This window comes from Lissotriton helveticus, chromosome 6, assembly GCF_964261635.1.
Source record: "Lissotriton helveticus chromosome 6, aLisHel1.1, whole genome shotgun sequence".
Classification (NCBI taxonomy): domain Eukaryota; kingdom Metazoa; phylum Chordata; class Amphibia; order Caudata; family Salamandridae; genus Lissotriton; species Lissotriton helveticus.
The window spans coordinates 322464159-322486446 of NC_136067.1; the positions used below are offsets into that span (position 1 = coordinate 322464159).

The 22288-nt window shown below is 43.5% G+C and overlaps 1 protein-coding gene across 8 annotated transcripts in view; it reads left to right on the forward strand.

Moving 5' to 3' along the window:
- The window catches only part of CYRIA (CYFIP related Rac1 interactor A), a 339563-nt gene that overhangs the window by 162272 nt on the left and 155003 nt on the right, over positions 1 to 22288 (forward strand). For all 8 annotated transcript variants that reach the window (XM_078647768.1, XM_078647767.1, XM_078647763.1 and 5 more), the window contains one exon: positions 22136 to 22200. The gene's annotated coding sequence lies outside the window, so the exon portion shown is untranslated. The remainder of the gene's footprint in view (positions 1 to 22135; positions 22201 to 22288) is intronic.

Consider the following 22288-nt stretch of genomic DNA (forward strand, 5'->3'; position numbering starts at 1 on the left):
ACACCAACTTCTATAAATTCTGATCGTCACTGTTGATGATCTACTCGCACGCTTTTCTCTATCTAACTTTGGCTATGGGTATAGATTATACGTTAGGTGATTGAATGAAATCTTTCAAAATTTGGGTGCCTCTGTTTTCCCCACTTTGGCACGTGGTGGTGGCATCACCTCTTGCACTACAGTATGATCCAACATTGTTCTTAAATGTGACATGTTTTTATAGACATAAAAGCAGGATACCAGTGAGGGTGTACTTGCTTTTTAGAATATAGTAACAAAGGTGCCGCTGTGCACAAACAAAAACTGTTTTTTAGATCCTAAGACCTTAGTGTATTGTTGTATCTTTCTATGTCTTTTTAACTTTTGTACATTTTGTATGTTTTGTAAATATGTCACTATGTTGTATTTAAAAATAAGGCAACAGAATACTTATGTATTTTAAATAATCTTTTTGCAGCCCTGATGAAATTCCCAAGGCAGTAATAGGGAATGAAACGCGTTGGCTGTGCCTGCATATCTCTAAAGAGAAAATAAAGAATCTATTAAAGAAAAAACAGAGGATTTTCGAATAACTTTGAACTTCTTTGGTATTCCTGACTTCATTGTGTGCACCTCTTGAAATTCTCGTATAAACTTTGTTGATAACAGATATCCCTGGCAGTGGATAGTGAGAGCTGTTGCACCGGACCAATTTGAGAAACAGAATAAGTTGATGTGCTGAACCTTGGTCTACTGCTTTGTACCTTTTGGTTTATGCTTAGGGCCCATCACTGTTGTAAAGGCGCCTAGATGCTCAGTTTTATCTCTAAAGATGCTTAGATGCACCAACATGGCCCATAAGGAAATGGTCAAAGGTACTCACTGTTGTTGATTTGAAATGGCTTGAATACATGGCTACTCTGTAGGTGCTTTGATGCACATCCTAGTCCGAGTCCCTGAAAGTGCTCAAATGCACCCTTAGCCCTGAAGTCAGAGGTACCCTTCCTCTCTGTGTCACTACCAGCTTTGACAACCCCCCCCGTGCACTACTTCTACATTTAAGATATCCCCTTCCTGTATGCTCCTTTCATATGTGAGACCCTCTCTCACTGGAAATGTGAGGAAAACAACATATATCACACATCAGGGCATAAATACGAAGCAGTTAGGTAATGCATAACACAGAAGAATTACCAAAAGCATAACCATATCTATATCGCCATAAGTCCCCCATATCGCAGAAATCACGAAGCCATGCCATAAACGTACAAGTAGCAGCAACCTGCACTCCAAGTACATGGTATATGGTACTGTGCACAACACGAAGGCGACAGGGACATCTGCACAATTACCACAGTGAATTTGGTAATTTAGCAACTTTGTTACTCAATGATGCTGGGCCTCCATCGAGGACTCTCTCCAGCATTGCGATCACTGCCAAGCAAATGCCCCCAATGTAGGAGCTGACATGGGGGGTTGGCAGACATGGCACAGAAGAGAGGAGAACTCACTCGGTCCCTCTCAAGTGAAGTTCAGACGGCAGTGGCTCCCAAACACATGGCTCAGCTGTAGCCTCTCTGACACTTTAAACTGGACTGCCGCAGCTAGTGGGACTGGGGACAACACAGGGGGCCTCAGGCCTGGAGGTGCGGGGGAGGTTTTAGACTGTGGTGCACTTCTATGGGGCAGAAAGTATCCGGCATTCAGGAGCACTGTGGCTCGCACAGGGAATCTGTGAGGCGGGTCCTGGGGGGGCACTAGTCGGTGCTCTTCATGGTAAAGCACATCAGTAGTGAATGCAGGCCCATCCATGCTTGAGCTCTTGTCCATGGGCAGCTATGTTATATTATGAGAGGGCTGGGGAGGGTGGGTGGTGCAGTGTAAGCCTGCTGGGAGGCAGCCCCCGTAGAGCTGCATTGTTTGTGTGTGAATGGGACACGGTGCTGTGCTTTTCACACTCACTCATAGCTCATTAGTGCCTGCTGGGAGGTGGACGCACCAGAGTTGTGTGTGAGTGAGATGCTGACAGGGGGCTTTCTTAACTCCCCCACGACAGTCCCAAATGGGTTATTCGGCGCCACAAAGACAATCTACAAACTTTAACCTGCTATCTTTTCCACTTTCCTAAGCTGTGCGTAGCGCCCTTGGCTACTTCTAACGGCACACCAGGATGCCACGGTGCTCAGTTAGGGAACCACCATGTTATCACAGCGCCTCCCCCTCCACAAAAGCAATTTCAGCTATATTCTTGAATCCAATTAAGTTAATTTATGCCATGCCTAAACCGAATCCAGTCAAAATGCTTGCATCATCTGGTTAGCTGGGAGGTGTGGTAGAGGTGGTGTAAGCTCTCCAACTGGAAAGTTTGATTTCTGAAGTTTGCTTTGAATATAGTAGCACCTAATACCCTGGCTAAGACTGGTCCTTCTTAACCCCTCACCCACCATAACTTCCGTCCCAAGTTAGTGTCTGTGTGCAGCCCCCCAATCCAACCAAGAAATGCTTGGACAGTCTCTACTGGGAATAAAGCAGCTGAAACAGGTGATCTCTTGCACCAGCCCTACCTGATCTAATGTCTTATGTGCATACACGATACCCTGAAACCTAATCGTGAATCTAATGTAGAACAATTGTACAGATAGATGAGTGTGGGATATGTGTTGATATTGGGCTACACCAGTCTCCGAACCAGTGCATGATTTTGAATCTTCTTTCAGCCTTTTAAAATGATTTTTCAGGGTTCTTTCTGGCTCTAACAGTGACACAATGTATGGGCAACACTTATACTACAGAACAATCAAGTTTCCAGATTCTATGCACAAGTATTTATACTGATCAATACAATTTCTGTGCATTTGCGTTGCGGTTAGGTATTCCTATTTATTCCATTATAAGCAAACATTGAAAAAGCCAATAGTTCTCGCCTTTGTGACCTTTTGGCTTTGCCAATTGCCACGCTGCACAGCATCCCGATGGCGAGCAGAAGAAACACTGGGGAGAGTTGGTGGGAGTGAAAGCAACGTTGGTGTTTGGGGGGGCAACATGAGGTCATGGGTGGAGAAGCAGCAACAAGGAAGAGAGAAGGAAGACGGTTGGGTGGAAGCAACACAGAGGGAGGAAATCAAAGGGGAGAAGCACACTGGCTAACACAATATGGAGAGGACCATGAGAAGCATAAGTTTGAAAGAGCAACACGCGTGCAGGTGGAGAGTAGTAAACGAAGGAGGCAACTCAAAAAGACCTGCACTCTCAGGAGTGCTTACCACAAAAGAAAAAAGAAGTTCTTGAAAAGCAAGCAGTGGAACCTGCGAAGGCATCCAATCAAGAGATGTAAGGATGCAGTTTTGCGGTGGCAAGGACAAACACAAGATTGACAAGCTGGTACACAAATAAGAAGCAGGTAAATGATTGATAACAAAAGCCAACCAATGGTAAGCAATGGGTAGACCCCAAGCTGCTCTGTGTTCTTGATAAGCCACTATATGGCCTCGACCTAAAAAGTATCGAACCACTTACGGTAAAGAAGTCCATTCAAGTTCTATAACTCTGGCACAGTAACCAGCAAAAAAAGGGTAGATCGGCAAAGAAAGAAACACTTCCTGAAAACAGCATGCTTCTGGAGTATACCGTGGGGGTGTAACCCACTAATCTCAGGTGACTTCTACTCTTCTTACCAGCTGCTCTGTCAGTAAAACTTCAGATTTGTAAATGTGTGTCACAAGCACAGAAAGACTATTCCTCACCCTAAAAGGCTTCTATGGGGTTGCCTGCTTAGATCTCACGCACGTTTATGTGTTCGATATTTGAGACCGGGATATGTATTTTTGATAACTTGTCAGCTTTTCATTTATGTTCGTGATCACACAAATGGTGCCTTTCAGGATGTAAGTCACACGCAGAGCTAAGCCAGAGTGCAGCAGTAATGTACAGTTTGTAGCTGAACAGAAGAACTAGCATTAATTATGGATTCTCTGTAAAAAAAAATTTTTTAAATCAAGTCAGTTAGAAGATTTATTTGCCTCCCAAGATCGACGAGCCGAGAGCCAATCCCGAGACCCTGCCAGTTGCCGGGCTATGCAAGATTTCAACCTTCTAACCTGAGAAATGGAGCACTATCTAGTTTGGTCATGCTACCCATAAAACCAGATTGTGCAAATTAATACGTTTGCGATATGAGTCATATAAATAGTCACTAGTATCCTTGTTATTTGTGACACTGCACGAGAAATCTGCGGGGTTTCTAATTTACAGCAATAGTATAATTGCCCAACATATTCTGAAAACGTTATTTACATGCACTTTCTTGACAGGATTTTTTTTTTTCAATCAGTCACTCCAAAAGCTTTATTCGGATACAAATATATCCATAAAAGCACAGGTCAAAATAGCAGCATGATGGTACACAAGTCAATAAGAATAAAATCAGTTAAAATAAAACATCATAAGACAACAGTTTCAGTCATTGGCCTTTCAATTAATACACAGTAAAAATTGAATGAGAATTAATTAGCGAAGGTCCTGATTAAAATATCATATTATAAAATCGTAACACACTGGCTTAACCGAGTGCACATAGTGTTACGAACATGTACTGCAGCTTTCAGGAACAAGCCTACACGAAAGATTAATTCTTCCTCTTCCAATTTTAGTATTTTCATGTAAGCTGCTTTATAATGAACAGGTGAGATTTCTTTTATAAAAGGTATCAAAAAACCTTTTGTATATTTTACATAAAAATTACAATAGAATAAAAAGTATAACATTGTCTGCTATGATCGTCACAAGGACAAGACAGTTGGTCGAGATTGGCATTGTACCCCAGACAAAAGCCATGTAAAAATTTCAGTGTGCCTGCTCTTAAACAAAAGAGCAATCATCTCTCCCAGCGTCCCATCGGTTCTAAGAGGTAGCTTGGTGACAGATGAGAGGCAGCCTCTATGGACATGTACTTAGCAATGGAGGTTTTCTAAGCCTCCTTTTCATGTCTTGCTTTGCTATACTGTAAATATAGGGCCTCCTGCAGGGCTTTTTTATGTATACCCTCCGAGTCAGTGGGATTTTGAAAAATGTGCGCAAGGTTCACACTGCTCAAACTTTCCCTAACAGCGGCAAGCCATGATATCTCCCTGCCCCGCTCACACTTAAGGCAATCTAATATTATATCCCTAGTGAGGGTCGCTGCCAGATTCTTCCAAATTGCAAGCCAAAATATTGCCGGGCGAGCTTTAATATAATCTTCCACATAAGGCAATTTTAATTCACTGTGGAAGACGTACTGTGATGTAAAGATCGGGGCTCCCAGGATTTTTCGACAAAATCTATTTTCTTCGCCCTGTACACTTTAAACTTTGTTAAACCCCAGACCTCTGCGCCATATGTTGCAGTGGGGATACATTGTGATTTAAAAATCTTAGTGATAGCTAAAACCACCTCTGTCTTTTTAGGTTGCGGGAGACCAAAAATTGAATTGATAGCTTTATAAAATTTGTTCCTGCTATACACCACGTTGTCAACCCAGGAATCATTAGCTGCAAATACCAGCCCTAAATAAGCGCAAGTGCAGTGTAAACTTTGTGAGTCTTCAATAATAGTATTTATTGGGTACTTTTTCGGCACACACGCCTTTAAAAATGATTGTTTTAAGTTGGTACATAAATCTAAACTGGCCATAAAATCGACAAAACCCTGCACTAAGATGCATAGTGTATTCGGTGTGCGGCCCATTAAAACCGCATCATCGGCGTACAAAACGGCGGGCAGTGTGTTACCATTGATTTTTGGGACATCATTAGAAAGTGTAACCTGTGATATATGTAAATCAATACACAAGATAAAGAGTAGAGGGGCCAGGACACAACCCTGCCTGTCCCCTCTGCCAACTTTGTCTTTAGATACCTGGCCGCTTTTCCTAATCCTCACCCTAGCATTCGGATCCTTGTGCAGGTGAGCTAAAAAGTTAACTAAAACGTCATCCAAACCGTATTTTAAAAGAATAGACCATAAACGTGATCTGTTAACATAATCAAAGGCTGAGGTAAGAGCCATAAAAGCCAAATAAATAGGAGATTTTTGAGCTACAGTGTATTTACCAATAATCAGATTACGGTTTAGATACTGTTCTATTGTGCCTATTTTACTTCTGAACCCTAACTGGCATGGTCGTAAGATGTGGTCTTCCTCGGCCCATAACCTAATCTTGTTATACAGGATCCTCCCTAAGATTTTCAATGTATTGTCTATCAGGGAGATTGGTCTATAACAACTTGGGTTAGATTGGTCACCATTTTTTTAAATTGGTACGATAATGCTAGTAGACCATGTGCCTGGAATTAAGTCATTAGTTAAATTATTAAAAAATATTTAATAAAAGGGGCGCCCAGCACTCCGATTGATGTTTATTAAGATCAATGGGCAACCCATTGGGTCCAGGAGCTTTGTTGCCCAGGCTCTGTTGAATAGCATCCACCACTTCAGTCAAGGATAGCTGAATCCCAGTGGGGGCTTGATATTCGCCAGAGTCTTTGTTTTGAGGTGGGGCGAAGTAAATCTTAGAGAAGTGTGTTTCCCACGCCTCGCTGGTTATGTTACAGCTTATCGAGTGTCCCATGAACTTCATCTCTTTAACTGCTACCCAGAACCCATTCCTGTTCTTTGATATAGCGGCACATGCAAGGTTGTCCCAATGCTCTTTTACTATTTTTTCCTTCCTTAGCATGGTAACTGCCTTATACGTTTTCCTTAGTGATTTTAATAAGAGCAGGATCATTGAGATTCGCTAAGAGTGCCATGCGGAGCTCTCTGTTAGCTAAGGAGCAGTCTCTGTTAAACCATCTTGGCCCAGGTGGTGCTTCCACAACGGAGTTTGATGCCCTCACAAAGTCTAGAGAAGGTACCAATTACCTCAGGATTATAATCTTTTAGTGACAAATGTAAATCAATCAAAGACAGAAATTCTCCCTTTGAAATCGCACATTACAAGCTATGCATTTCCACATAACGTCTGAATTTATACTGGTTTACTACATAGCGAGTTCCTCAAAATATAAAGAAAAATGGTGAACGATTACAATTAATTTTAAATTGAGACCCGTGCCGTCGAACACAAAAGAATGGATTTAATTAAAAGTGTGGACAAAGGAGATGATGCCTCCTTTAAGGAACCAGAACTTCTAATATATGGTCCAGTGGGAAGTAAACCGCCATTTGCACAACAACCACCCCTGTGAGTCATTATTATTCAAACCGAAACCCAAGCGCATAAGGCACTCAGAAACCTTTCAGGAGTCACTGAATCACTGGCCCACAGACCCCGAACAACCAGGCAGAGATGACAAGGTCTGCATATATGTAGATGAACTATATTTAATATAGTACTTAAATAACGGCACCAATTATTGAGATATTTTGCTGAAATATTCCAATTGCTTTTTCTACAGCACCGACATGGCTTGGAGGCACCAGATGCTGTCCGTACACTTACATTTCATGTCTTTGCCTGCTTCTGTTGTATAAAGACCATACTGTCAAGGACGGTCACTGAAATACCATCTGATACCTTCAGCGCCTGCTCCTGTTGTCTTAAACCTATACTGTTGAGGACGGTCATTGAAATATAATCTGAAACCTTCAGTGCCTGTATCTGTTGTGTAAAGACCATACTGTCGAGGACAGTCACTTAAATATTATTGGGAACCTTCAGTGCCTGCTTGTTGTGTAAAGGCCATACTGTGGAGGACAGATCGAAACCCTTCAGGGCTTGTTCCTGTTGTGTAAACCCCATACTGTGGAGGACAGTCACTGAAATTTCAATCGGAAACCTTCAGTGACCAAGGAAAACATTTCACATTTTCCTGCAAGAATCCATTAGAGGTGCCCCAACCCTACCCACACGTACATGGAAGAATCATCTGTGCCATTAGAATTAGCACCATGGACCTCTCTAAGCGAACACTTGCCACCGGCCTGAATTGATGTGTATAATTTGACTTCATAGGGTTCAGAACTTCAAGGCATTCATCCTCCGTGTCAACGTGATGGGAGGCATGGTATAAACAGATCTGATGTGTGCATGAGCGAATGTCAATAATGTGATCCATACATTTATTTACAGACTGACTCTGGTTATCGATACCTACACACGCGCACACACGATAGAGTTGACTTGTCGGAATATTTGTTATTTGTAGTGCTCTAAAATTGCGAATTGTGATGTAGTAAGCACTACATAGAACACAGTTTAGTTTTTGATAGCCGCTTAACTGCGGTGGTTTAGCGCAGTGGGCGGAGCCGCGATGGCCAACGGGTGTGCACAGCCCTACGGAGGTAGTGCGCGACAGCAGAAGCAGCGAAGGGTTAACTGGGAAAAATGTTTCCATTGAAGTTACGGTTTAAACGCTTGTAGACTGGTTACAATACCAAATAAAGTCACAAAAGGACTAAAACGCATCATTTAATGTACTTATTAAAAAAAAAAACACACCGTGATATAGAAATACCTTAACACTCTTCTCGAGGAAAACGTGTTGTCACCTGTATTATGTGGCTATTGATTATCGAGCATCAGTTCAACGTTTTATATAGCAATATTTGTTTCCCGATGGCTGCTGTATTGATGCGTTCCAGAACTTTTGACATATCCTTTGTTATAGCTGCTTTCTTTGCGCTCTTCATTTCATGTCTATTGAAACATTTATAAATTAAAGACAGTGACAGAAAAAGTAGAATTCTATATCACACAGTGTGAAATAGTCCAGATTGTATAGCTGTTCTTTCCATTTTTGAGCGGAGTACATGTGCCTGCAATATTGTATTTTCCCCAATAGAAGAAAGTATTTTTTTCTGGGCCATGAACTATTTCGAGTACGTGTTAGTTTCAAAGTACATGGGATAATTTACCAAGAAAGATGCCCTTGGTGCTGCAGTTGTTGATTGCAAAGTGTAAATATTGTATTTTGTATGCGCCCAGAACTGAAAGTCTTATGTAGGCCAGATCCGAGGCCGTGGCTTGTAATAAGGTCAGAAAGGGCGGACAAAATACTCTACAGTAGTTGTAAAAAATCTTTAATAAGAAATTGTTTAAGTTTGTATGATTTTTCATCTGTTTATAAGAACACGATTTTTAATATTGTATTTGGTTGTAGTTATTGATTTCCTCTTTTTCTCACTTTAGTAATAAGAAAATATTTTTTTTATATTAGACCTTTATGGCAAAAAGCCGAAGTCCTGTTTTAATAAACTTGAACATTCTCTCATGTCTATACATTCACCCAAATATTAGAATCGTCCGCCCACAACCTGTGCAACTGTGGGGTGAGCAGTCCTCCAAACTCCATTTAGAATGGGATTATTGTGCACAGATTCTCAATTACTTACCAAATTTCAAATGCATTTGGAGAGCTTTTGGAAAACTTTACCACCTTAAGCTCTAAAACAAATACGAAAAGACTCCCAAATTAATGCACTGCACACGTTGACAACTGTTTTTCTGCAGCAATAAAACACATTTCCAGATCAGGCTTGTAATTGTGAACCAAAACAGCCCATTCCTTTTCCTAAGCAATATATTTTTTGCTCACCAGATGGCAGTCCACATTCACTTTTGAGCTATATGCTGAGCTAGCCTGCCTTTCAATTCCTTTTCTTGTATTGAACGAGTAGATTGTCTATTTCCAAGTCGTGAGATCAAACCGTCTCCTTTTTAGGAAATCCGTGGAGTACCATTGTAAGTTTGTCAAAACAACCGCACAATGTACCTCTTGTGCATGTATCTCGCTTTCCTGGCCCTACTCAAGAATACTGTTTTCATTGTAAAATAGAGCTTTACGATTATGTTGGTTTGAAGTTTTCACGAGTGTCAAATTGTCAAACTCGTTGTGAACGGTAGTGTGCGCATCACATAATTTTAGTGAGAGGCCACATTTAGGATAGTCGGTGCGTGAGCGAAGCGTTAGTTTGAGTTTTCCCAGGTATCATGTGTTTGCACTGTCATTTGATCGTGCACTCTGTATTGTGCTATTTTAAATAAATATTATCTGTGCTTCTCATTAAAATGCTCTTTTCAGGACTACCACCTAAGATGGCACACGAAATCGTCACTTAACACTGTTCTTTTGTCAAGAGCCGATATCACAGTGAGCTAGAACCCCCTGCAGCGAGCAGGTTTCCATCTCATTACATGGCAGCTGTGTCGACTGAATGAATGAATAAAACTTTATTTTTGGTTACTCAAAACCATTAAAAGAAACATCACACTTTAAAATAAACATTTTTATCATGTCAGAGGTAAAATGAAAGAAAAGAAAAGAAAAAAGAAAAAAAGAAAAACCTTAAAAATAAGTGAGAGCATGATTAAAAACTAAATTCATTAGTCCAATTCTTCGTGGGCCAATATATCTCATTAATTTTGCAGTTAGCTGCCGCTGGCCTAGTCATGCGGGACCATCAGCTTCCGGCGTGCCTGTTCGATGAATTTGCCTAACATCGCCATATCTTTCACTGTTTCCATTGTGAATAGATAGTGGACCGCCTCCTTTATCGTTCTAATTCCTTGTCTGAGTAAAATTGGCTTTAAATAGCCATTAGGCTCACCAGACAACCCCGGGCAGCAAAACAGGGTGTGGGCGAAGCTCTCTTGTTTATACTTGCATAAGCGGCACTCAGAGTGCATTATCTCAAGTCTCCTCGTGGGGTAAAGCTCTTTGAGAAGGCAGAGGGTGCAGTCGGAGCGCTAGAATCCTGTTAACTGCCACCTTGCCCACTGCTTGGGTAAGGTGCAATTTCGAGGTCTGTGCCAGCTGCGGGAGTATTAGGGACTCATGGAAGCCTCTTAGTTCCAATGCTTCCAGGTCAGTAATGCGTGAGCAAAGCCGAACTTGACGTTTTGTTGCACTTTTAATGGCTGCATAATTGATTAGCTCGGGGTCCCAGTTGTCCACAGCAAGGTTCAGAGTATCTTTAGCAAGGGACAGAATATTTGACCACGGATTCTTTTCTTCCAGGAAAATTTTCTTTATACTGAATTTCAACGAGTTTTCTGGAGCCGCGGTTGTAAGATAAAAATATTTACTAATTGCAGCCAGTTGCTCAAGTTTTTGTTGTGTCAAGCCGAATTCGAGTCGCACTAGCGTGTTTCTGGTGCTGGAGGGTAGATGGAATAGTTTTTTATAGGCCGAACAATGGATTTTATCCAGGGTGTTTGATAGTTTGCCTGGGAAGGCCTGCTGAGCATAATTTAATGATGGTATTAACTTCGCCCTTAATACTCTTTGAATTGCTGTTATCGTAGGGCTATATAGAGTTGCGTGCAGCTTCCCCAGGGCGTATGAGATGCTTTTCCCTTTTGCCCGTATTTTATCAAGATGTACTCCTGGGCGCCCTGTCTCACAAAGCCAGACTCCCAAATAGTTGTATTGTCGTGTACAGTTCAAAGTCAACTGTCCTATCCTCCATTTTATCGGTTTTTTTTTTCGGATAAGGTCCAAATATTATTATTTTTGATTTGGCTGCATTCACAATCAGTTTATTTTTTGCATTATAAATGTCCAAGGCCGTTAAGGCTTTTTGAAGCCCAATTTTGGTGTGGTCTAATAATACCAGATCGTCTGCGTACTGCAGTAATTGAATCTTGGTATGCCCAAGGCGGGGGGTTGCTAATGATGCTCCCATCAAGGCTTTGCCCATGTCTGCGGTGTATAGGTTGAATAACAACGGGGCTAGTACGCATCCTTGCTTCAAGCCGCGATTGGTGTCAATTTTCTCTGAAGCTGACGTATTTGACAGTTTAATTCTGACCCACGTGTTTGTATATAGAGATATAATTGCTTTTAATAAATGTGGGTCGATGTTCCAGGTTTCCAGTTTCTGCCAAAGAATGGAACGGTCGACACCATCAAAGGCCGCAGTATAGTCAATGAAGCAGGCAAAGATAGGAAGAGAGTTACGTGCCACTGCCTTGTGTGTTAGGTATGAGAGCGCTATGATGTTATCCACTGTTGAGGCTCCTGGTCTGAACCCAGTTTGGTAAAATGGCAGGAGGCCCTCCTTACTGACCCAGCTTGAAAGCTCCATTAATAGGGTACTTGCATAAGCCTTTCCCTCGATGTCAAGGAGAGCAATCATGCGGTAGTTTTGTGGATTTGATTTTGGCCCTTTCTTGTAGATGGGATGCAGTAGCGACCCTCGCCAAGAATCCGGTACGTTCCCTGCCAATCGACATTCGGCGTATAGCACGGACAAATTTTCGGTCCAAAAGTCTGTGTCTTGCCTGAAGAGGGAGCCCGGCAGGCCGTTGAGTCCTGGCGCTCCATTGGGTCTGATTTTCTTTAATATTGTGTTGACTAACTTTTTTTCTACTGTATTTAAATTTTTCGGGTTAGTTAGTTTTGATACATTGTCTAGTTCTGTGAGTGAATGATTTAAGATGCCTTCCTCCTAATATAGAGAAGTCACATGGGCTATCCAGGTGTGTGAGTCAATTGAGTTCTCTCTCTGCGTACTCCCTTGATTTAGAGTATCGAGGTATTGCCAGAACTCTTGCGTTTTACTGGGGCTCAGCAATCCAAAGATCTTTAACCACTTTGCCTCCGTTTGTTACCGTTTTTCCGCCCAAACTTGTTTTGAGTGTAGTTTTGCTGTTTCCTGCAGGAGTTTCTTGTCTTTGGTTGAACCGGTTTTCAGGTAAGACCTTCGTTTAGTGCGCACTAGTTTCGCGCTTTCACGGATTGCAAGGATATCACCAAGGTTATGCCTAGGGTAAGAGTTAGTTTTGCTGGTTTTCCCTCCTTGTAGATGTATTACTAGATTATGGGCAAGCTGGTCCCAATCTTTGATTATGTCCCTGTTTGTGTCCTTTAATGTGCCATCCGCCCAAGCTTTTTCCATTCCTCAAACTTGTGCATAGGGCCTGCACCCCATTTAATCCTTCTTACCAATGTATGGTGTTCAATGCAAGTTGTTGATCCCAGTTGTTTTAGTATGTAGTGGTTATCTGCTGTCAAGTCTAAAGTTGTTATTAAGGCCGCATGGTCGCTTTCCTTCCGCTGTTCAACTTTGTACCCTGTCATTAGGCTATGTAGCCGGGTACTTAAAAAAATATAGTCAATTGTAGTAAGATTGTTGTATGTTGGCGGGCAGAGATTTCCTGGAGACTCCTTTAAGAATAAGGAGTGGGCTAAAGCCAGCTGATAGGCGTGCAAGAGGGCATTGAATGCTTCCGTCGCGGGCGAACTGTGGCTTTCTGCTGATTTATCTCCAACGTTGTGTATATTGAAATCCCCAAGAATTGAGTCCATGTGGGCATATTGTAAGAGGAGGTTTTCAATGTCTGCTAATAACTCGGAGAGCTTTTCCTTTGTTCCCCGTCCATTAGGGTTATAGTAAACGTTGATCAGCAGTATAGACAATGTGCCCTTACTTGATAGGCATTTCAGAATGCCGACCATGTACAAGTTTGACGTTGTTATAATTTCCCTAAATTGTATCTACCGGGAGAGCCTGATATATATGGAGATACCTCCAGACGGTCTGCCAAAGATGTTCTCCTTAACAGCTGGTTTGTGATAATCCGCAAATCCCCTGATAGAGACTGGTTTGATAGCCCACGTTTCTTGCATGCAGATTATATCCATTCCTGCATAAAACAGGGGTGTTGCGGGATATTGTATTAGTTTTAGTATCCCAGCTACGTTCCAAGACATAATAGATAAGTTCTGATTGCCGACTGTCGCCTTTTTCTGCTTTATGCCTGGTAAATCTGCCTGCCAATGCTGTGCTGTGGTCTTAATTGCAGCAGTACGCAGTTTAGGAATTATGAGCTAAGGCTCGTGGCACCCAAGACCAATCTTCAGTAGAGTTGTTTTGAATTGAGCAACTCCGGATGCCTTTGCTCAGGTTTGTAGTGACCTTGATTATCCCATCACTTATCAATTTTTTGTTTGTTCTACTGTCGCTCCCATGGAATATGGAGAGTGTTTTTAAGGGTGGGAGTGGTAGCTCTACTGTCGGGGTCTCTCTTTGTGTATCCAGTGTTCTAGAACCATTTTGATTCTTCAAGTGGGCATGTTTCAACGGCGTAGGGTATTTTGTTGTCGGGCGGCTCGTGATTTTTATGCCCCAGTCTTCCAGAGATTGATTGTTTCTTTTTAGTATATGGACTATATCTGGGTTCGAAAAAACCAGTTCTGTGGATTCATTAATGTCATCTGGTCCTTGCATAAAAAAGGAGACAGTGTCGATGTCAGATGACTTTATATTTTCCAGGCCTGGGATGTTCGCAAAAAGTTTTAGTAGGTTGCTGCGATTGAGTATGTCCCATTTGCCCTGTGAGGCGTATTCTGGGTAAAGACATAGTCTCAAATCATCCTGTGTGTGGGGGGTCTGGGTGTTATATGTCCCTATTGTGGATGGGTCTTGACTCATTAAATCCTGTCGGGTTTTCAATGCCACAGCATTGGCTTCATCGTTTACATGGGTTGTAGTGCCCGTTCTTGTTGTCGGCAGCAAAACCTCGTTTGTTTCATTTACTACTATCTTGTTGGGTTTGTGGGAGTCCTTCCAGCATATTCTCTGGTTGGCTTCCTTTGCTGAAATTCTGGTTTTGCTATATAAGGCTTTATCCGTCGCGGTGACCAGCGGGGGGCTGTCTCGATGTGGTACCTGAAGTTCTGGCGGAGCCTGACTGCCTGACCGAGTTGTTTGATCCTCATGTACATTGGGATGCCCGCTGAATATTGCGGCTCTTCCTTCCCAGTTTTTTGGGTGTTGACCTGCACCTTCGTATGTAATACCAGGGATTGAATCAAGGTTAAGTTTACCTGGGTTATTCGGCCAAATAACTTTTCCGTCTGGGGTTGATGGAATTTGATGCGTGATAGACGCAACGTCGTTCTTACTATGCGTGGGAATTTCTTTGGTTTCTGGTAATAGCCACAGCCTCATTGAGCCATTTTGGTTATGATTGCTTTTTCTTTGTTTGTTTAGCTTTTTAAATTTTTTCTTATTTTTCCGGGATAAATGGCCAGTATCAAGGCTTGTCGTCTGCAAGCTGTTTGAGTTTGCTTGTTCTTTTGCCGTGGTGCTGCATTCGTCTGTAATTGATTGTGATATCCTGCTTGGTTCAGCTGCCGACGTCTTTGTGAAGTCCTGCTGTGGTTCTTTGCCATTGAAGTCGGCGGACATCTGTGTCCCAAGTGGGATGCTGTCAGTATTTGACGGCTTCAAAGTTTCGTTGCTCCTATGCCTGCTGGATTCTGTTTTTAGATCTTCGATCAGTGTGTTCATTATTACTGGCAGTTTTTCCAGGCATAGCAACACCGGGCTACATCCACAGTCCTGTGGCTTGGGTGTGACTGTGGTATTTGCCTGAGCGCGTTGAATTAAAGAGTTCAAGGCTTCAAGTTTGGAGTCTATGCCTGATATCAGGCCGGCGACTGTGTTTAGACGTCTAGCTTGTCGGCGTGCATTATAGCTGCGTTTACCATTGAGGACAAGACGTCGTTGATCAGTACAAGGTGATGGTCCAGTTTAGCCGGCTGCCTCTCCATTGTATGGTCCGCCCCCTGGTCTTGTTGATTGTATCTAGTGCCATTATGATCCAATCCAGGGCTAGCTAGGGGTGAGTGGGGTGTTGCAGGGATTTTAAATGGCTCAGCGTGTGCACTGAGTGCTGAAGTACTGATTTTGCTGGCCCCTATGGTGTCCGTCAGCCCTGTTGCCTGGTGTACTATAATTACGCAGTCGGCTGGTAAAGCCCTTGGTGTCCCCGGTTTGTTGAGTTGCTTGAATTGCTTGAATTGCTAAAGCGTGGGGGCTAACTAGGCCGGCTTTGTTATTAGGCAAAGTCGGAGTAGTTTTTGTATGAGCTAGTAGGCCACCCGGAACAATAATTATTTTTGGCGATAGCGGGGTCGCTGGGCTCAAAAGAATGTGGTCTCCTGAGGGGTTAACGGCTGTGTCCGAGTTAGCTACAACGCTCTCTTGGTCTACGTGCAGGAGTGTGAGATTTTATGGGGGAAGAAATCCCGTATGTCTCTAATACTAGCAATGTTGATTGTTGTTTTTCTATGGCTACTTAAAGGTGAGCCCTTGTCTGGCGCTGACGCTGACGTTGACCCGTGTGGAGGTGTAGTCTGATCTTGTTGGGGCTTGTTTCCATGGTGTTGTGCTCTTAGGATGTCTCTATTCTAGTTCCCCTCTGCCTCCGCCTCCTCTTCCGCTGACTCTTCTCTATAATCTGGCCCCATGTTAGAGACCCCTCCGCTAGGGGGGTAAAGCATTTTTTCCTTAAGGCGCTTTGCTGTCTTATGGGGGCGAGGTTTCTCTTGGCGCTGTAGGAGAGTAGAATTTCTTGTTCTCATCACTGTATTTCCACCCAGAGATCAGGTTCCAGGAGGGGTCCGAATTGCACCTTCTTGCGTCTAACCCAAGGCGCAAATCCTATTTAGCGAGAGTTGCGGTTGCTTCAGCTCCCTTGGAATGCAGTTTTGCTGGGTTTGCGCTGTTATCCACTGTGTGTGCAGCCAGGCTCGCAGTATTTGCTGTGTTGTACTGGCGGCGCTCTCAGGGGCGACTCCCGAGAGCTGTTTGATGCTCTGTGGTATGGTGAGGTTCTGATGTCAGTGATGCGGGATACGGGATGTGGGATGCATAAAAAATAATCCCAGTGTTGGGTATCGGATGTTTTTTGACCTGGGGAGGTTTAGTGTGCCGCAGTTGGTGTGCCCCGCACCTCACGAGGCTCACCCCGCAGGATCCCCTTATGCCACAGCTGCGCTGCAATCCTGATCCCGGTCACTCCCACCTCAAGCCTTGCCGCCGGTTACTCACGATTGATTTTTCTGTGGTGTTCTATGACTCCTGCAGACTACCGGAGCAAAGTGGGGCAAGGTGGGGCGTGCTGGGGCGAGATGGAGCTAGAGATGGAGCTAGTTAATTATGAGCTCTAAGCTCTAAGCCTCTGGGTCTTCACTGGCAGTGGAGCTTGCGAAGGGGCGAGCTGCGAGCGGAACTCATGGGGGTGACCGCGGGCAAATCGGACCTAGACAGTCTGCCTTTCGGTCAGCTCCCCGGGCTCTTACTTCGCGGCCGCCTCTACCGGCAGCCGCGCTCGCGTCTGTCGCCCACGCTTTGGGCGGTTTTGCGCGACCTCACCTCCGTTTGCCTCCGTTTGTCACTTCTACCGGTCAGACAGGCAGGTGTGCATGGGGGGTGCGATCTCCTCTTCACCCTGGCTAAGGGCGCCGGAATCGCCGGAATCGTGGAAAGAAACCCCAGGTGGCTGCCGGCAAAAATCCGCTGCCTTTGCTTCGCCTCCACCGCCTCCGCTGCTGCTGCCTGCCTGCTCTCTTGCTCCTCCTCTGACACCTGACACTGTGTCGACTGGCGAGTCGACCTCTATCAGTTCAGTGCTTTAGAACGTCATAGTTGCTTATTGATCTTATTCAGTTTACAACCATGGACAAAGCCAATAGTCCTGGCTTGTTATTGGCGTAATGTCACTTGTGTTATGTATCTGGATGAATGGACAGAAGTAGCAAAATACCACTTGGGCAGCACACTATGCTAGATTTTTAGCTTAAGTGTTTTAAGCCACTCCCTCAATTACATCGCCCACGCCCCTAGGAGAGACCCCCCAGTTTTTTCGTCCCTCTTAAAGCCCTGTGAATACCTACAAAATGATACACTTGCGTGTAGCCTCAGGCTTTCCAATGGCCGCCCGGTCCCCTCTCCTAGGAACGCTCATGTAAAACACATTCAAGCAAAAACTAGTTGGTTGAATGTGTATTCTGAGTGCCCCGAGGGGTTCAGCTGAGCGGTTGCCAGCCTCTGCCGCGAGGATGGATACGTTAGTTTAACGCTCACCACTGAAACATGCAGTGATATGAAGGTTACAAGTCTGCACTCTGGTAAGACTGGCTCAGCTGCCCGTGATTGGGAAGTTCAATACTATTAATCTGTATAATAGAAACATTTGCAATTTATCGCTCTTAGAAATGGCAATGGTGCAGTAGCAAGTGCTATATTAAAAGCTATTATTTGGGTAGTGTAGAGGCCTGTTTATTGCTTTCTTAATTTCTTTGATTACCTAACCTTGAGTGTTAAAGTGTGTTTATCTAGCAACGACCCCTTCTTTAACCCCTTACTCGCTGTCATTCTTTTGCTTTGTATGAGCAGTCTTGTATTTAACGGATGGGTTTATAATCTTGCTGACAATGATCTTGGTCTGTTGTCATAAACTTTGTGGAAGTCCCATTCACAGGGCCATATAAGGTGTACAGAACCCTTAGTCTACCAGTGTGGATGAAACATAATAGTTAGATTAGACTATCTCCCACTTTCTACCATTCCTTTATGGTCCTAAAGCTCTTTTGGAGCCAGGGATCCCTTTATGTGCTGAGATTCTCATTGACAGGAGTCCAAGTGGTCTGCAAAAACCTTGCTTGGTTCTGGCTTGCATTTTTAGAGGGTGAATCCTGTTTGTTAGAGGCCAACATAAGAAGAATAGATGTGTGTATTGTTTAGTTTTGCATTGTTTTGGATAGTAGGCAGCTAGGTTCTAGTTTGGATCTGTGTGCAGCATGTTTGTGGATGCAAGTGCAGAAAGACTGCTGTTTGTTCGTTCTGCTGGGATGCAATGTTGGAGGTTGCTCCCTTTAGGGTGTCTCATCAGTTTGTAAACGTCGTAGGCAATTCAATGGCTTTGATTCAAAATTGTGTGCATATGGGTATGGTAAATTTAAATTGACTACTTTTAACCCATCTGAACTTTTACAACCCAAATAATTTAACCTCCTAAGCCTAGTCCTGGAATCAATGATTACCATAAGTAGAACTGTGGAAAGGGAACATGAATGCCCTATATAAACCAGGAAGGGAAGTGCAGAGAGATCATTTACGGAATACATGTGACTGCAGCAGACGCTGTGAGCAAGAGGTGAAATTAAAGGAATTACCTGCTCTTCCAACTTCAGTATTCTCCGTGTTTAGACTTGATGTCAACAGACCCATAAACGATTCATGGCAAGCATATTGAATTTTATACATACTCTTTGGGATATTGGATCAGCCTCCTCTAGACATTGGCTTATTTGTTTCAAGAGCCTTCAGGCATTGATTTGAGCCATTGACAGTGAAGTATTAGACCAGCCGAAGAGTGTTTTAGTTGCACCTTGTGTCTAGTGGCTGTTTGGATGTATCCTTCTACCACCATTAGAATGCACAGAGGACTAGGTTGCATCTGAAAAGTCAACTCATCATACATTTCATTCTTTATCCCATCCACGCCTTGTATACACAGAGCAAGCCATTTTTCTTTCAATACCAGCTACCTCAGGCAGAGCTATCACTTGATGACTCTACCCGTCTTTGCACGGACCTGCAGTCTGTGAAACAAAGAAGCTGCAACAGCTTGGGTTACTTGCCTTGCATGCACATAGTTGTTCAGTACAAGCTCAGTATGGTGATCCTGTGTTGTAGGTGAAGTCCACTGTTCCATGAAGATCAATGTAACACACACATGTATGAAGAGCCATCCACTGTGTTTCCACTTTGTCAAGCCATTGCAGCGCAGTCATATATAACTGGACTTTCAAAATACTGACAGTGACGGAACATTTTCGAAGATGGCAGAACTAAGCAGCTAACCAGAGGACAACTTGGTATCCTGAGATTGAATGCAAGGACAATTTGTGACCTCAATTGAATTTAGAAAGTCCCCAACGTTCCCATTATAATATAGATTGTTTCTGAATTAAGTAAAATATTTAATCGCCTGTGTATTTGTTTGATGAATGCTTGTTTCAGTATTTTTGTATATTGTTTTGCAGTGCAAATCGTCGAAATTGCTTAGGCTAGCGTTCCTGGCTTCCAGTAGTGATTACGTTGGGGTCCACAGAAGTGAAAGCTTAAAAACCACTGAGCTAGATTTACCACTTGAGACACACAAGAACGAAAACAGATCTCCTGGAGTTGAAGGCCCATAGTTCTGAAATTATAAAAATTCAAACCGGACCTTGAGGGCAAAACTCAAAAATCTCCTCATTAGGTAACTGATAAACGCAGAGCAATTCTGACTGGCCATTGATTAGGTCATAGATTTGGCAGTAAGGAATATTGCATTGGGGTCATGCCCTGTATGACCTCAATGCATTATTCTCGCACATGCATATTGACCTGTACCACATGTATCTGGTAGATGACATGCAGCGTGCTATAAACCCATATATAAATACATTGGTCTATGCCGTCTCAGTTGTGCAGAAGTTTGCATGTATGTGACAGTCACACCGTGCCACAGTGTGCACACAGCCTGGGTTTCACATTTCAGCACTTTGTCATTTAAGATCAGTGATTTAGCAAACATATCCACTGACATTGGTTCCAAGTGTTGAAACTTTTCATCCACTCACCCCCAGTCAAGAGATCTGGGTTTAATCCATTTGGTCCCAGCAATATGCAAACCAGTCTTGACCCTGTGCCTCATGGGAACAGTCCAGCCCAAACTGCAAGGCCAGGTCCTGCCTGGACTGGAAACAAGCATCTTGCACTGGTTTTGGCATATCACCCCTCATCTGCCAGGCTAGCTTGAATGCTGTGGCACAGCGAGCAAGGGACCCACATCTGGGCATACCCTTGGTCACTTATGCGAACATAGCAAACACATTTGATTTAGGCCCAGATCTCTGTACTGAGGGTGAATGTTTGACATTGTTCAGTATTCCGTCCCTCAATTGTTCTTTTTGCATTTGTCGTCCTAAGTGGCAAGGCTATGCCCAGCTGTGGCTCCTGTGGTTTACATGCGACTGGAGTCAAGCTAGCCTGGCTGATGAGGGGTGATATCCTGAGACCGGTCCCAGGATGCTAGTTTCCAGTCCAGGGAGGACCTAGCCTGGCAGTTCGTGCTGGAATGTTCCCATGGGGAGCAGGGTGAAGACTGATTTGCATATTGCTGAATCTAAACTGGAAAGGCATGGTGTGCAAAAAAAATGATGGCTTTATACCCAGATCTCTGTACTGGGGTGTATGTTTGACATCCCAGTTGCTTTTTCCCCCACTCACCTCCCACCCCCATATGTTTCTTCTTTACCAATCCTCCCTCAATCGCATCTCTGCCCCTCCTGCCACACAACCAAACATTTGCAATGCAAGGAGCTATTGGCATTGTAAATGCCTTTTATTTTTATATGTTTTGAGTACCTGCAAGCAGTGCGTAAACTCACACTTTTTACTTGTAGCTCTTGCTTACAAGATGCAAGGCTGGCAGTAAAAGAGGTGCAGTTACTGCCAGCCTTGCTTCTCATAAGCAACGACTATAAGTACAAAGTGCATGTTTATGCACCGTTTTCAGGTTTTCAAAACACATAAATAAAAGGCATTGCCATTTACAATGCCAATAGCTCAAACTCTCGCAAATGTGTGACCTACTGCATTGCAAATGCTTGGTGAGCTCTGAGACTGAGGCAGCACCAGCCGTAGGAAGGCAGGCACTGTGACGGCAGGCAGTGCATTTCAAAAGCAGGAGGAAGGAGGAGGCAGCTGCAGCTAAAACAGACCTCAATCTTTAAATGCACAGCAATTGTGGAAAGATAAGAACAAGATTTACAGCCCTGTTTACAACAGAGCTCTGTAAAGAGCACTGGTCTTGTGCGCTCCAAAGAAAGAAATAGTGCTCACAAGCTCTGACTAACACCACATGTAACAGGGGCAGTCCTTGAAAAGGGGCAGAGCTTTTAAAGCCTATCCTGAATACAGAGTGTCTCGCAGAGAAATCGCAAGCGCTGCCTAGATGAGACCTAAAAAGAGCTATGCCCTGGCCAGTGTGGTCACTTTTTTCCATGTCTTTCAGCCAAGCTGAACAGCAGATGTTCTGCTATACAACACGGCTAAAAGACATTCAGATTGACAACGCTAGTAGCTCTCGCATTGCCGAGACGGTGGCCTTGCCAATGCTTGTTCGATAAGCTGCTGCAGAAAGACAGCTGGTTTAACTCTGTATAGAACATGTGAGTGAAAGGCAGGATATGATTGAAAATAAATCCGACAGTCAAATTGGCCTTTTTTTGTTGGGAGATTACATCAATAGCCCGACTTGTTTACATTGAAGAAACTATTAAGAGGCTTAGAAGTGAATTAATTATTTATCTTACTATCTCCCTTTTTGCAGAAGATCTATCCTCTTTTATTGGATTGGTGCACTGGGACCCGAATTTGCAACACCTGAGTATTCAGGTAAGGTTTACAATTGCTATTTATAAACTTCATGTAATCTGTCACAACAGTGGCAGCATTTGTCTAGTTTAGCCCGAAGTTTGTTTTT